Source organism: Colobus angolensis, unplaced genomic scaffold (assembly GCF_000951035.1).
Source record: "Colobus angolensis palliatus isolate OR3802 unplaced genomic scaffold, Cang.pa_1.0 Scaffold103, whole genome shotgun sequence".
NCBI lineage: Eukaryota > Metazoa > Chordata > Mammalia > Primates > Cercopithecidae > Colobus > Colobus angolensis.
In genome coordinates this window covers 7503455-7517123 of record NW_012111253.1, presented here as the reverse complement: position 1 = coordinate 7517123, position 13669 = coordinate 7503455, and positions in this window count along the sequence as shown.

The following is a 13669-nucleotide window of genomic DNA, read 5'->3' as shown; positions in this document are numbered from 1 at the left end:
AAGAAAGGAAGGAGGGAGGGGGAGGGAGGAAGGAAGGAAGGAAGTCCAATTTTAAAATGGGCAAAAATTAGAATAGATATTTTTCAAAGAAGATGTACAAATAGCCAATAAGCACATGAAAAGATTATCCACATCATTAGTCATTAAGGAAATTCAAACCACAATCACAAAATTATACAACTTCACACCCATTAGGGTGGCTATAATTAAAAAATAAAAACAATAACAAGTGTTGGTAAGGATGTGGAGAAACCAGAATCTTCATACACTGCTGGTAGGAATGCAAAATGATGCAACTGCTTTGGAAAAGGGTTAGGCAGTTCCTTAAAAACTTAAACATTGAGCTAGAATATAACCTAGCAACTGAACTCCTAGGTATATATACAAAAGAATTGAAAACATCTGTCTACACAGAAAGTTGTACACAAAATTTCATGGTAGCAATATTTATGATAGTGAAAAGGTGGAAACAAATCAAATTTCCATCAACTAATGAAAGGATAAAATATGATATAACTATACAATGAAATATTGTTTGGACATAAAAAGAATGAAATTCTGATGCATGACACAACATGGATCTCTCTTGAGAGCATCATGCTAAGTGAAGGAAGCCAGACACAAAAGGCCACATATTGTATGATTCCATTTATATGAAATGTCTCAAATAAGCAAATCCATGGAGACAAAAGATTAGTGGTTGCCAGAGGCTGCAGGGAGGGAGGAATAGGAAGTGGCTGCTAATGGGTACAGGGTGGGTTCTTTGAGGGGGCAGGAGGGAGGTGATAAAAATATTCTGAAAGTACACTGTGATGGTGGTTGCACAACTCTGTGAATATAACAAAATCTATTGAATTGCATTTTTTAAATGCTGAATTTTATCGTATGTAAATTACAGCTCAATTGAAAGTGAAAAAAATGATTAGCACATGTAAAAAAGAAAAGAGAAGAGCAAGGAAAACACACTCTTCATTGAGAGAATTGGAGGGATGGAAGGCACAAAACAGAGAAAGAGAAGGGGAAATCAGCCATAGAAGGGAAACCGAGAGAAGTTGTTGTCATGGGAAGCCAGTCGAAGGGAGAGTTTTAATAAGAGAGGGTGGTCATCAGAATAAAATTTTAGAATGGGAGAGGAGGAGGTAAACTGACAAGGTCATTTGATTGGACAATTTTGAAGTCCTTAGGAAACGTCAAGAGAATAATTTCAGTGAAGTGTTGACGGTGGTAGAAGTGAGTGAGTGTGAGCATGAAGATATGTCAGTTGTGTGGTTACTTCACTCTTTCAAATACTTAATGAAGAAAAGGAATAAAATAAAATTAGACTCCAAAGGTGTAACAATGTCATGGAAATGTTTTTAAGCATAAAACAGAATTCCATATATGGGGGGAACATAAATGGGAAGTAATTGAATGAGTTATCAGAGGAGGGAGGAAAGAATCAGATTGAGCTTTCAATTCCCTGAGCTCAATAGCGAGGCCATGTCCTTTTCAAATGGAAGAGAGATGGATTGAGGTTAGTGCTAATAGAAGACTACCATGAGGGTTCTTTTTTCCCCAATGTTTGCCACGGTGTGGTCCACAGACCCTCCTGAATCAGAACTCATGGAATGCATATTAGAAATGCAGATTCCTGAGTGGCACTAAGATATCCTAAATTAGAATTGTTAACATTGGGGAATCTGCACTTCAGTTTGAAAATTTTGGCAGGCATTCAACTGAAGAGTCAATAGAAGATTTGTCAAGAAACCTCAGCTGAGGTCAAGAAGGTGTAGTACGTCACTTGGAGGGCATGTTGAACACAGATTACTGGGTCCCAGCCCACAATTTCTAAATCAGTAGATCTTGGGTGGGGTTCAAGAATGTATACTTTTAATAAGTTCTTAGGTGATGTGGATGCTGCTGGTCCAGGACCCATGTTTGGAGAACCACTGCTGTATTTAGTCTAATTATCCTGGTGCTGAATAGCTCATGATGGGAAGAGCAGAGAAAACTCACAGCAGGTGTGTTTGGGACTGAGGACTTACCAGGTGGATGCAATGGAAGGACCAGAGGAGCCCCGGAGAGAGAAGACATTGTCGAACAAGGTTTTAGACTGCTAGACAAGCTGGTAAAGAGAAAAAGGGCTACGGACCTGTGAAGATAGGGTAGGGCTAGTGTGATGGAAGGTAATGTAACAAGGAAAGTGAAGGATCAGAAATGAAAGAGCAGCATGGCCAGAAAGAAAAAATTTGTAGTTGGGGTTCCTGGAGGTGGATCGTAAGTAATAACCTGGTTCTATGTGAGACCATACTAATAGGTCAAGGAAGTAGCAAGGAGACAGTGTCTGAAAGAAAAAGTCAAGACTGTGAAGCCAGGCTGTATAATTGTCATGAAAATGCCAGGAATTATAACAAGGAAGCGGATGGATAATTCACTCACTTCTACCACTGTCAACGCTTCACTGTAATTATAAAAAGTCCGAGAAAATATACTAATGACTTTGAGACACTAAATGGTCTCCCCAAGTTCCTTCTAGGTAGAAACTGGCAGAACTGAAATAGGAAGCCAATTCCTTCTGACTCCAAAACCCATGTTTTAGCTATTACACACTGATGTTTACTTAAAGCATGCTAATGTGTTAATTTTGAAGGAAGTTGCATAGAATTTGTATCGGTTTTGAAGGTGCTTTGTGATTAGATAACATCTATGCAGTAAATGAATGTGATACCATAGTCTCTTCTTCCTAAAATGAAGTTGCACAATGAAGTCATCTTATTCAGGTAGATTAAAGAAAACTGCTCTAGTAAACAATGCTGGAAATGGTTTTCCCTCTTCCTCCAGCTTCTTTTTACGCATAAATGCTTTTGAGTGTACTTTTTCTGTATATAGGAAAAAATCAGCAGAGATAATGTTAGCATATAATGGATCCAGAGGAAACATAAATGGTCAACAAACATATGAAAAGAAATTCAATCTCACCAGTAATCAGGGAAATGTAAATTAAAACTACAATGAGAGAGAGTCTTTTACTCATCAGACTAACCATAATTAAAAAGTGTGACAATCACCAATAGAGAAGGAGGATGACTAAACAGATAATCTCATACCATGCTTTTGGGTATATAAATTGAAACAGCCACTTGGGAGAGAAATGTAACAGTATCTAGTAAAATGAGAAAGGTGTCAATCCTACAAACTAACATTTCCCCTTCTGGGTGTACACCCCAGAGAAACATTTGACTATGTATACAAGAAGACACATAAATGGATGTTTATTACAGCATTGTCAGGAATAGCAAAAAAAAAAAAAAAAAAAAAAAAAATTAAGAATAATCCAAACATCCATCATTAAAGGAACAGATAAAATATGAAATTTTCATGAAATGGATTGCTATCCAGCTAAAAGAATGAGATCAGAGCTGTATGAATCAGTAAGAATAGCTCTAAAACACTTAATGTTAAATTTAAAAAACAAATTGCAGAATGAAATGTATACAACAATTCTATATATATATAGTTTTTCAAAACTCAGAAATATTACATCTTGTTTCTAAATTTCTATTGCTATATGTAAAAGCATTAAAAGGATGAATATCAAACTCATCATAGTGGTTGTCTCTGAGGAACAGGGAGACAGCAATGGTCTGGAAATACAGTCAAAGGGGAGTTTTTATATCTTATATATTAAAAAGAAAAAACCTGGCAAAGACTTCACAATGGAAACACCAAAAGCAATTGCAATAAAAACTAAAATTGAGAAATAGGACCTAATTAAACTAAAGACCTTATGCACAGCAAAAGAAACTATCAAAAGAGTAAACATGCAGAATGGGAGAAAATTTTTGCAAACTATGCATCTGACAAAAGTCTATAAGGAACTTATTACCAGAGAAAAACAAACAGCTCCATTAAAAAGTGGGCAGAGGACATGAACAGACACTTTTTAAAGGAAGAAATACATGTAGCCAACAAGCATATAAAAAAAAAAGCTCAGTATCAATGATCATTAGAGAAACGCAAATCAAAATCACAATAAGATATGATCTCACACCCATCGGCATGTCTACTCTTAAAAGGTCAGAAAACAACAGATGGCAGTGAGGCTATGGAAAAAAGGAAACACTTATACACTGTTGGAGAGAGTGTAAATTAGTTCAACCATTGTGGAAAGCAATCTGGAGATTTCTCAAAGAACTTAAAATGGAACTACCATTAGACTCAGCAATCCCATTAATGGGTATATGCCCAAAGGACTATAAATCACTCCATCATAAAGACACAGGCATATGTATGTTCATTATGGCACTACTCACAATAACCAAAGACATGGAATCAACCTAAATGCCCATCTATGGTAGACTGGATAAAGAAAATGTGGTACATACATACCATGGAATACTATGCAGCCATAGAAAAAAATGAGATCATGTCCTTTGCAGGAGCATGGAAGGAGCTGGAGGCCTTTATTCTAAGTGGACTAACACAGGAACAGAAAACCAAATACTGTATATTCTCACTTACAAGTGGGAGCCAAACATTGAGTACATAAGGACACAAAGAAGGGAGCAACAGACATGGGGCCAACTTGAGGGTGGAGGGTGGAGGATGGAGGGTGGCAGGAGGGTGAGGATCAAAAAACTACCTATTGAGTACTATGCTTATTAGCTGGGTGATGAAATAATCAATACACCAAACCTCCACAACATGCAGTTTACCTATATAACAAACTTACGCATGTATCCCTGAACCCAAAATAAAAGTTAAAAAACCTTTAAACCTGAAAAAAGAATACATCTATATAACTTCTGCTCTTTTTTAAAATAAGCATACACACAAAGGCTACAAGGAAATATAAAAATTATTAAGAGTTTTTAAATCTGGGGCATGAATATATGGGTGTTTGCTTATGTTATCATTTGAAAAAGTATAACTTTCTAAAAGAAAATCAAGTTCCCTAGCATTATCCCAGAGTTATAATTGTTCTGCCTTAGGAAAAGAGAAAAATAAGGCTTTATTAGTATTAGTCAAATGGCCAGACTATACACTGTGCACTAGTGTTCTGTGATTGGTCTGGACCACCCCATACTGGCGCATATATTCTTAAGCTAGCTATGTATACACCTTCTTCTGTGGAAATCCCAGCGAAATTTGTGGAGAGAGATTCCATTACAAACTTGGATGTTCAAAAAAATTATCATTAAAGAGTGGAATGTGAAAGAACTAGGGACTTCAATAGAGACCAGAACAAAGAAATTCTCCCTGGAGAGAAGAAAAGCACAGAAGATAATAGAATATTTAGGTTACTTCTACTTCACACAATCCTCCTCCCAGCTGGGCAGCTCCTTCTAACACACTCTGTTCTTGTCACCATTCTTGGAATAACTCTTGGGTCTCAGTCTGACGCTCTGTCTGTGACTATAAACAACTCTTCCTCTACAGTTAGCACAGCCACAGAATAATGACACTGCATTAAAGATATGAATCATGGCATAAATACTTTTTATTATGATAAAATAAATCACTGGTTGTCTGTTCCTACAGGAATAGAATGTGCATTGGGCTTTTTCTTTTTTATTATCTACTGAAACTGAGAATATCATTTGTTGAATAATATGTGCTTAAAAAATGTCTCGATGCCTACAATGAAAGAGATAATATGTGGATCTTTGGGCCAAGCATGGGTGATTTCTTTCCTACAAAAGAAAAGAAACATTTTCAACATTATAAAGAGGCACAGTAGCAAGACAGAAAAAGAACAATGGAAGGGGAGGGGAAAATGAAGCTAAAGGCATAATAGTCTTTGTAACTGTATCATGCTATGTCGCAATTAAAGAAGCCATGGGGGCATGCACCACCAGCATCTCTTTGGTTTTTGGTGGCTTAAACAATTCTACACTCAATAGAAGAGTATTGAGGCCTTGTGTCAATTAGGACAATCTAGGGAACACCACACTAACAAACAATCCTCAAGTCCTTATAGCCTAAAGGTTGATTTCTCGCTTTTGTAACAATTCTAGAAGGTTGGCTTGGGGCTATACCCTGCATTGCCATTATCCTCACTTTAAGTCTCAGGCTGAAGGAGCAACCACTATTGGAGAATGTTTCCAGTCACCATGGCAGAAGGAAAAAGAGCTTCAAATGGGCTCCTGAAGTTTCTGCCAACGGTGATTTACATCATTTCTGCTAACAATTCGTTGTTAAGGCAAGTCATATGACTAATCCTGACAATACAATGGGGAGGTATTCTGTTACTACATCTCCCAGTTTTCTATACCAGGCTTCAGTGTATTTCATTCTTGTAAGATGGTCAGGTACCAGGAAAGCATCTTCCTGTAGGGAGAGGTAAATTGAAGAGAAGACAAGTGATTTCGATAGCGAAAATGTCCCTCCTTGGTGATATGGAAGAATCACAGCCTAATCCATCAATTTACACAAATATTGTCTAAGATGGCATAACTTTGGAGGAAAATGTCTGAGAAATGTTGGTGCAAATGGAGAAACCTAAAGAGCTCCATCTACCCAAGATAGACCAAAGAGTCCCCACAACCCACTCTTCACCCTTTGTACCACCAAAAGAGACAGAATTATAGCTTATTTAGGTAGAAAAAGACTTTTGGGTCTGAAACCCTCTTTTAAAATATGAAGAAACTAAATAACAGAAGTGAAGTAAATAATATAATCACACAGCAGAGGGAGCACATGAACACATTCCCTCACCTACTACTTCTCACCATCTCAGATAATTTTTAGTGTTTAAAATCATAATCTTCTTTCTCTCCCATTTAGGAAGACAATATATCCTACTTCTTTCTAAAGGCTTCACAGTCTCAGTTACCACCTCTCCCAACTGCCTAAGGAAGAACTCCTTCACCAATTCCTCTTTTCTCCAACATCTTCAATCTTCTTTTTACACTTTATTTCCCCTTTATTTCACTCTCGAATCTTGACAATGATTGATTCATACCTGGTCCACTTCTAATTTGCAGGAAGTTGATTTGATGATAGTTTTTAAAGAGAGGGTCCAGGAGTTCCACCACCTAGTTTTCCAGTACTGTCTTCACACCTATCCCTCCCAAGTCCTACCTTCCATCCTGAGGACTTCTATAATATTTCTCAAATAAATCTCCTTTTTTGCTTAAGTCAGAGCTGGTTTCTGCTGCTTGCAGCCAAGAACCCTATCTAACAACCCTCTTCAGTATCCACAACATGTGGATAAAGCCCAAATCAAAATTCCCAAGCACAATATTCAAAGCCCTTCAACTACCAACGCATCATGTTACTAATTGCACTGATATTTTATCTGTTTTAGCTTGTGTTACCTAGAAAACAGAGCCTGAGGTACATGCTAACACTTTTAGCGGTATGAAATTCAAGGTAACCACTTGTAAGGAAAAGAAGGAGTAAGACAGGAAAGGAGGGAGAGCAAATGTAAGAGCATGCATTAACAAGCTGGCCAAAGCTTTGTAAAAATAGTCAATTGCTCGCTCATGTTGGATATGTTTAGAGAGATTATAAATCTACTGTCTCTAAACAGTGTGATGGGGTGCCAGACTGGGAATTCATCAACCAGTTTTCTCTTATCTTCTAACCCAACTTGTTAAAGTTCACACCCTAATTTCATAGGGAATTAACAGCCTCCCTGTTCTGAGTTGTATCACATAGCCCCTTCAGCCACAGTTGGGGAAGGTAGATCCTATGCGTGACTATGTGAAGGCATATTTAAGTCTAAAAGTGGTGGAAGAAGCCAGAGATTCCCAGTGGTAAGGGTCTCCCATGATGTCCATCAACACAGAATGACTAGGGCGGAATAGGTGGCCCTGGAGATAGATGAAGCTGAAAGGATCTGCATAAGGGTTGTCTGTTATACCTATGTAGGGGCTAAGTCCAGGAGGGAAACTTAACACAGATGCTACAGGTTCCAGACCTCCGGTTAGGCCCCTTATGCTTATTCTCACATGGGGCAGTCATTTGACATTGACCACAGTTGATGTGTGCAGGTGGCCCATTGCTTTTAAACTAAGACTTTTATTATCCATCATCATGATTTCCCAATATTTTGATCAAACAAAAATGCCTAATAAACAAACACTTTTGCAAGTTTTTATATGCACTATGGCCCCACAAAAAAGTTCAACATTACAGCAACTCTGACCAAAAAATAAATCAAATAACTCCTTCAAATCATTAGTGAGGATAAATAAAATCACTCAAGGGTAATAGTTTTTAATCAGAAAATGAAGAAGTTCCTGGGAACAATATAAAATATACGTTTTAAATTATTTATTTTTCTCATTGAATTCGAATTTTTTCATAATCTAGTATTTCTCAAGAACAATAGCAATGTGCTGTCTAAATTAAGAATGTTAGGGCTCAGGGAACCCAGGTAAAGTCAATGCTGTGCATTTTATCCACATTATTCCGAGGCAGCCATTTAAATCGAAATTGATCAACATGGTAGTTTCACAATACTTATTTTCAAACTTTTTATTCAAATGATTACATTATTTGCACCACTGGGTTCTTGGGTTCCCATGAGATCATAGAATTCCCTTGGTATCTTGCCTACCCTTTCTCCCAAACTGAAGCCCAACTAGAGGAAATGACATGGTCACATAGTTAGCTGGTATTAACAACCCAAAATTTATGTCCCCTCTTGTTCCTGTTCACCGAGCAGTCCAAGAACTCAAAACAAAGGGCCTGAAGCAGTCTGGGGTGCAGGAGATGGGGGATCAGTGTGCCAGATGGCCTGATTACCTTACTCATGGGAATATTATCGTAAAAGTAAAGCAGAAGGTTTGGAGGTGAGCAGTGTCTAAACACCATTCTGTCCACTTCACCCAGCAGGGTTTCCACAAACATCCTGCTGTCTTCCTCCTTCTCTTCACCACAAGAAAGAAACTCTGGGGCAGAAGAGTGGAACAGGAAACCAGCTGAAGCTGTCACTCTGGGACAACCCTACCACACCCCTCTTTCAAGGATAACTGGAATTGAGCTTGGAGCAGGTTATGTCCAAGTGTCCCAGGCTCTCAGCCCTTGGCATTATCAGCTCTTGGGGATAAACGTGTAATAACTAATAAGGAGTATGTCAAACTACCTGGGATAGGGCTTTTGGCTGAGACAGACTTTTACATTTGTCACAATGTCAACACTTTATGCATGAACTTTATCAAGAGATCACTTCTTATAGAACACGGTGCTGATGTACCTTCTGACTTTCAAACATGTCAGTTTAATGTCATAAATATAGTGTGAGGTAAAGAGAAGAATTAGTACATGAAGGCTGGGAAAAGAAATTGCCATTTCTCTTCATCACCTCACAGGCTTTTCTGATTCTCAGTAAGTCTCATCTCTCCCCTCACTCCAAAACTATCAAAAGCAATCTCTAAGTAAGAAATGCCAAAGGCCAATTCAGTTTGAGATAAGGATAATAACAATAACAACAATAACAGGCATTCAGAAATGGTATGTGTCAAGCATTTTACATTTATTATTGTTATTATTATTTAGAGACAGGGCCTCACCCTGTCACCTGGGCTAGATAGAGTACAGTGGGGTGAGCATAGCTCATTGCAACTTGGCTCACATGGCAAAACTCCAACCATAGTTAAATTCAGTTTTTCACCTATTCCATGGCTTTACTTCTATATCTGAATGTGGCTGGAGCAAAACATACATCCATACTGACTGGTCTTTAAATTTATGATTATTGGCCTCAGAAGGGTTCTTAATGCTATCTGGTTACTAAATTATATTTCCCCTAGTTTCTTCTCTCTACTATCCTCTCATAGGACAATTTCATACATTTTCCAGTATTTCCAGCCTTCCAACACTTTCTTCCTCTTGGTCTCAGATGACTTTGATACTTGTTTCATTGATTACATAGAAGAAATCAATAGAGAACTTCAATAAGCTCTCACCAACACATTAACTGTGTACTAGCATTTGTATCATATGCTCAATATTTTCTACTGCTACTAAGAATGGACTGTCTATAATTCTAGCTAAGACCAAAGCTTCAACTTGTAACTGGGTCCCATATTCTCTCACTTACTCAAAGACCTTATTCCAGCGATTCTCCTCTATCTGTGCTGTATCATGACTAACATCTCTAACTCTTTTTAGAGTAAGATCTTTTTAGAGTAGAACTTTTTTAACATACAAACATGCTGATACCATTCACATGTCTTTTCTTTTTTTTTTTTAAACTCTCTCTTGGCCCTATTTACCCCTCTATTATCTCTATTATCCAATTTTTAACTATCATTAATTCTTTTTCTCTCACTCTGTCTTTAAGTATAGTCTAACCAGATTTCCGTACCCACTGCCCCACAAAAACTGTCTCAAGATCACCAGTGGTATCCACACAAATGAAGCCAATGGTCAATTTTCAGTCTTTTTCTTACTTGACCTATTGGCAACATGACAAAGATGATCACTGCCTCATCACTGAAATAATTTCTTTGCTTGGCTTTCAGGACATCATACATCGCCAGTTTTTCCTCTAACTTACTGACAATTTCTCCCCTATTTATTTTTAAATTTTTACTTTCTTTTTGCTTCACTTCTAAATGATGGTAGATCTCTTCTCTTCTCTAGATGTACTCATTTCTTTAATGATCATAACCACTCCGCTCTCCTGATTTTAACTACTTTATACATGATCTCGATTCCTAAAGTTTCTACCTCTTCTGAGCTCCAAACTTTCAAATGCAAATTCTTACTTTATATCTCCACTTGGACATCTAAGAGATAGTTCAAACATAATATACCCAAATACAAACACTTGAGCTGGTCTCCTGTATTAGACTATTTTATTGTTTGTAAATATTTACTAATCCAATCTGGCAGAGGATGATACTCTTCATCCCAATGACATAGAGTTGGCTATGTGCCTTATTCTGGGCAAAAGAAATATAAACAGAAGTGATATGTGTCATTTCTAGGCATAGCTTTAAAAGTCAATACATGGTTTTCATGTTCTCTCTTTTTCCCCCCTCACAAGACTGACAATAATCCAGATAGTAGGTATTTTATCATTGTGGGTTCCAGAATGAAGATGACATGAATGAGTTGTGTGAGCAAGAAATAAGTGTTTGTGGTTATAAGCCATTAGAATTTTATGGTGTGTGATGCTGCTACATGACCTAGTCTATCCTAGCTGATAGTGAAATTGGTGCCAGAAGTTGGTTCTGCTATAATAGAAAAACACGCAGCATTGGTTTCAGGGACAGTTAGTGAGAAGAAAAAAAAAAAATGTTACCAGAGTATGGAAGGTATGGTGATCTACAGTATGCAGTGCGGAAAAGTTTGCCTGCAATAAGTTGGAAGATAAATAATGTTCTTAATAAGTTTGTTGCTTTGTGGCTTAAAATGTTGCAAAACAGAATGTTAGTATTATGTCTGCTACTATTGACTGTATTTGACACCGTACCTGAAGAAAGAGATGAGCTCTGCCAATTTGAAACAGGAGTGAGAGGAAATAGAATTCAAAACTCCAGGGACTTGCAGGATTGGAAGATGCAAGTGGTTTTTACCACCAACTATCAAATATAAAACTGAGAAATTCTTTGAATCACAAGGCCTTTAAAACTAAACCTTAAGGCAAGGACCAAATAAAATAGGTGGCTGTCAAGCCTAGAGTTTACCACTATGCAATATACCCATGTAAGACAATGGCACTTGTACCCCCTAAATCTATAAAAATCTAAAAAAAATGGCTGTCATGTCCTTTGTAAAACTACTGAGCTTTTATAATTGTTAGCTACTACAGCATAACCTAACCTATCCTGACATATAGACCCTGTAAGCCTATATAGTCTTCCTCATCTCAGTTAACGGCAATTCAATAATTCCTATTACTCAGGCCAAACAACTTAGAGTCATCCTTGAATTTTCTGTTTCATTTGTAATCTCAGCAAAATAGACAAATCCTACTGTTTCTACCTTAAAAAACATATCTGGAATCTCCTGCTTTTCACTATCTCCACTACTACACCTTGATCAAAACAGGCACTGAGGTACATAAAATAATGTCCCCCATTCCCATTATATCCACACCCTAATGCCTGGAACCTATGAATATTTTACCTCACATGGCAGAAGGGATTTTGCAGATGTGATTAAGGGTACTGACCTTGAGATGGGGCAATTGAACGTATAAACTGGGTTGACTAAGTCTAATCACATGAATCCTGAAAAACAGAGAATCTTTCCCAGCTTAGTCAGAAAAAGATGTGACAAAAGAAGAAAGGTTGGAGACATGGCATCGTGAGACACATTCAACACCCTATTGCTGGTTCTGAGATGTAGGGTACTATGTGCAAGGACTGGAGAGAGCCCTTTACAAGCTGAGAATAGTCCTGAGCTTACAGTTCTCTCATGACTCCTGTTCTTTTTTGAAGAAGGGCCAGTAGAGTAAGTCAGATATTTTATGTCTTGTTTATAGAATGGCCATCAGACATTGGTCTGAACCACGCAGGTGCAATGAGTTTCCTTTAGCATGGTCATTCTACTAGGTATGTTTTCGACAGTGTGTAGGCTGTTTTAAGAAGCCACTTGAGTGGGCCAATTTCTAAATATATTATACAAATATAGAGTACATTGCTTCTATGCTATCTTGCCCTTGGCCTACTTATAAGAAAGAAGCTATCAGAAATTATGTTATTAAATATGTTATTGTATTTACTATACAAATGTTAAAGACATCATTCATTATATTTCTTTTTTGAGGACACTGTGGATATTTTTTCTCTCTAATCTCAAAATCATAAGTAACAAGCTTCCAAGCAACTTTTTTTTTTGACTTTTAAGTACAGTGGTACATGTGCAGTATATGCAGGTTGTTAAATAGGCAAATAAGTGTCATGGGGGTTTGTTGTACAGATTATTTCTTCACCCATGTATTATGCCAGGAACTCTATCTAAATACCCTCCTCCTTATCCACAACCTGTGGGTAAAGCCCAAATCCAAATTCCTAAGCACAATATTCAAAGTCCTTCAACTACCAACTCATCACGTTACTAATTGCACCAATATTTTATCATTTTAGCTTGGGTCGCCTAGAAAACAGAGCCTGAGGTACATGCTAACACTTCTAGGGGTGTGAAATTCCAGGAACTCACTTGTAAGGAAAAGGAGAAGTGAGACAGGAAAGGAGGGAGAGTAAATGTAAGAAAACGCATTACCAAGCTGGGTAGTGTAATGTCTCCAGCTTTGCTCATTTTGCTTAGGATTGCCTTGAAATTTGGGGGCTCTTTCTTGGTTCCATATCAATTTTAAAATAGCTTTTTTTTCTAGTTGTATGAAGAATCTTATTAGTAGTTTAATAGGAATATCATTGAATTGATAAATTATTTTGGGTAGTATGGCCATTTTCTGATATTGATTCTTGCCATCCATGAGCATGGGAAGTTTATGTCATCTCTGATTTATTTGAGCAGTTTAGTTCTCCTTGGAGAGATCTTTCACCTCCCTAGCTAGCTGTACTCCTAGGTATCATATTCTTTTTGTGGCAATTTTAAATGGGAGTTTGTTCCTGATTTGGCTCTTGGCTTGACCATTATTGGTGTATAGGAATACTAGTGATTAGTGATTTTTGCACATTGATTTTGTATCCTGAGACTTTGCTGAAGTTGTTTATCAGCTTAAGAAGGTTTTGGGCTGAGATGATGGGGTTTTCTAGATATAAGA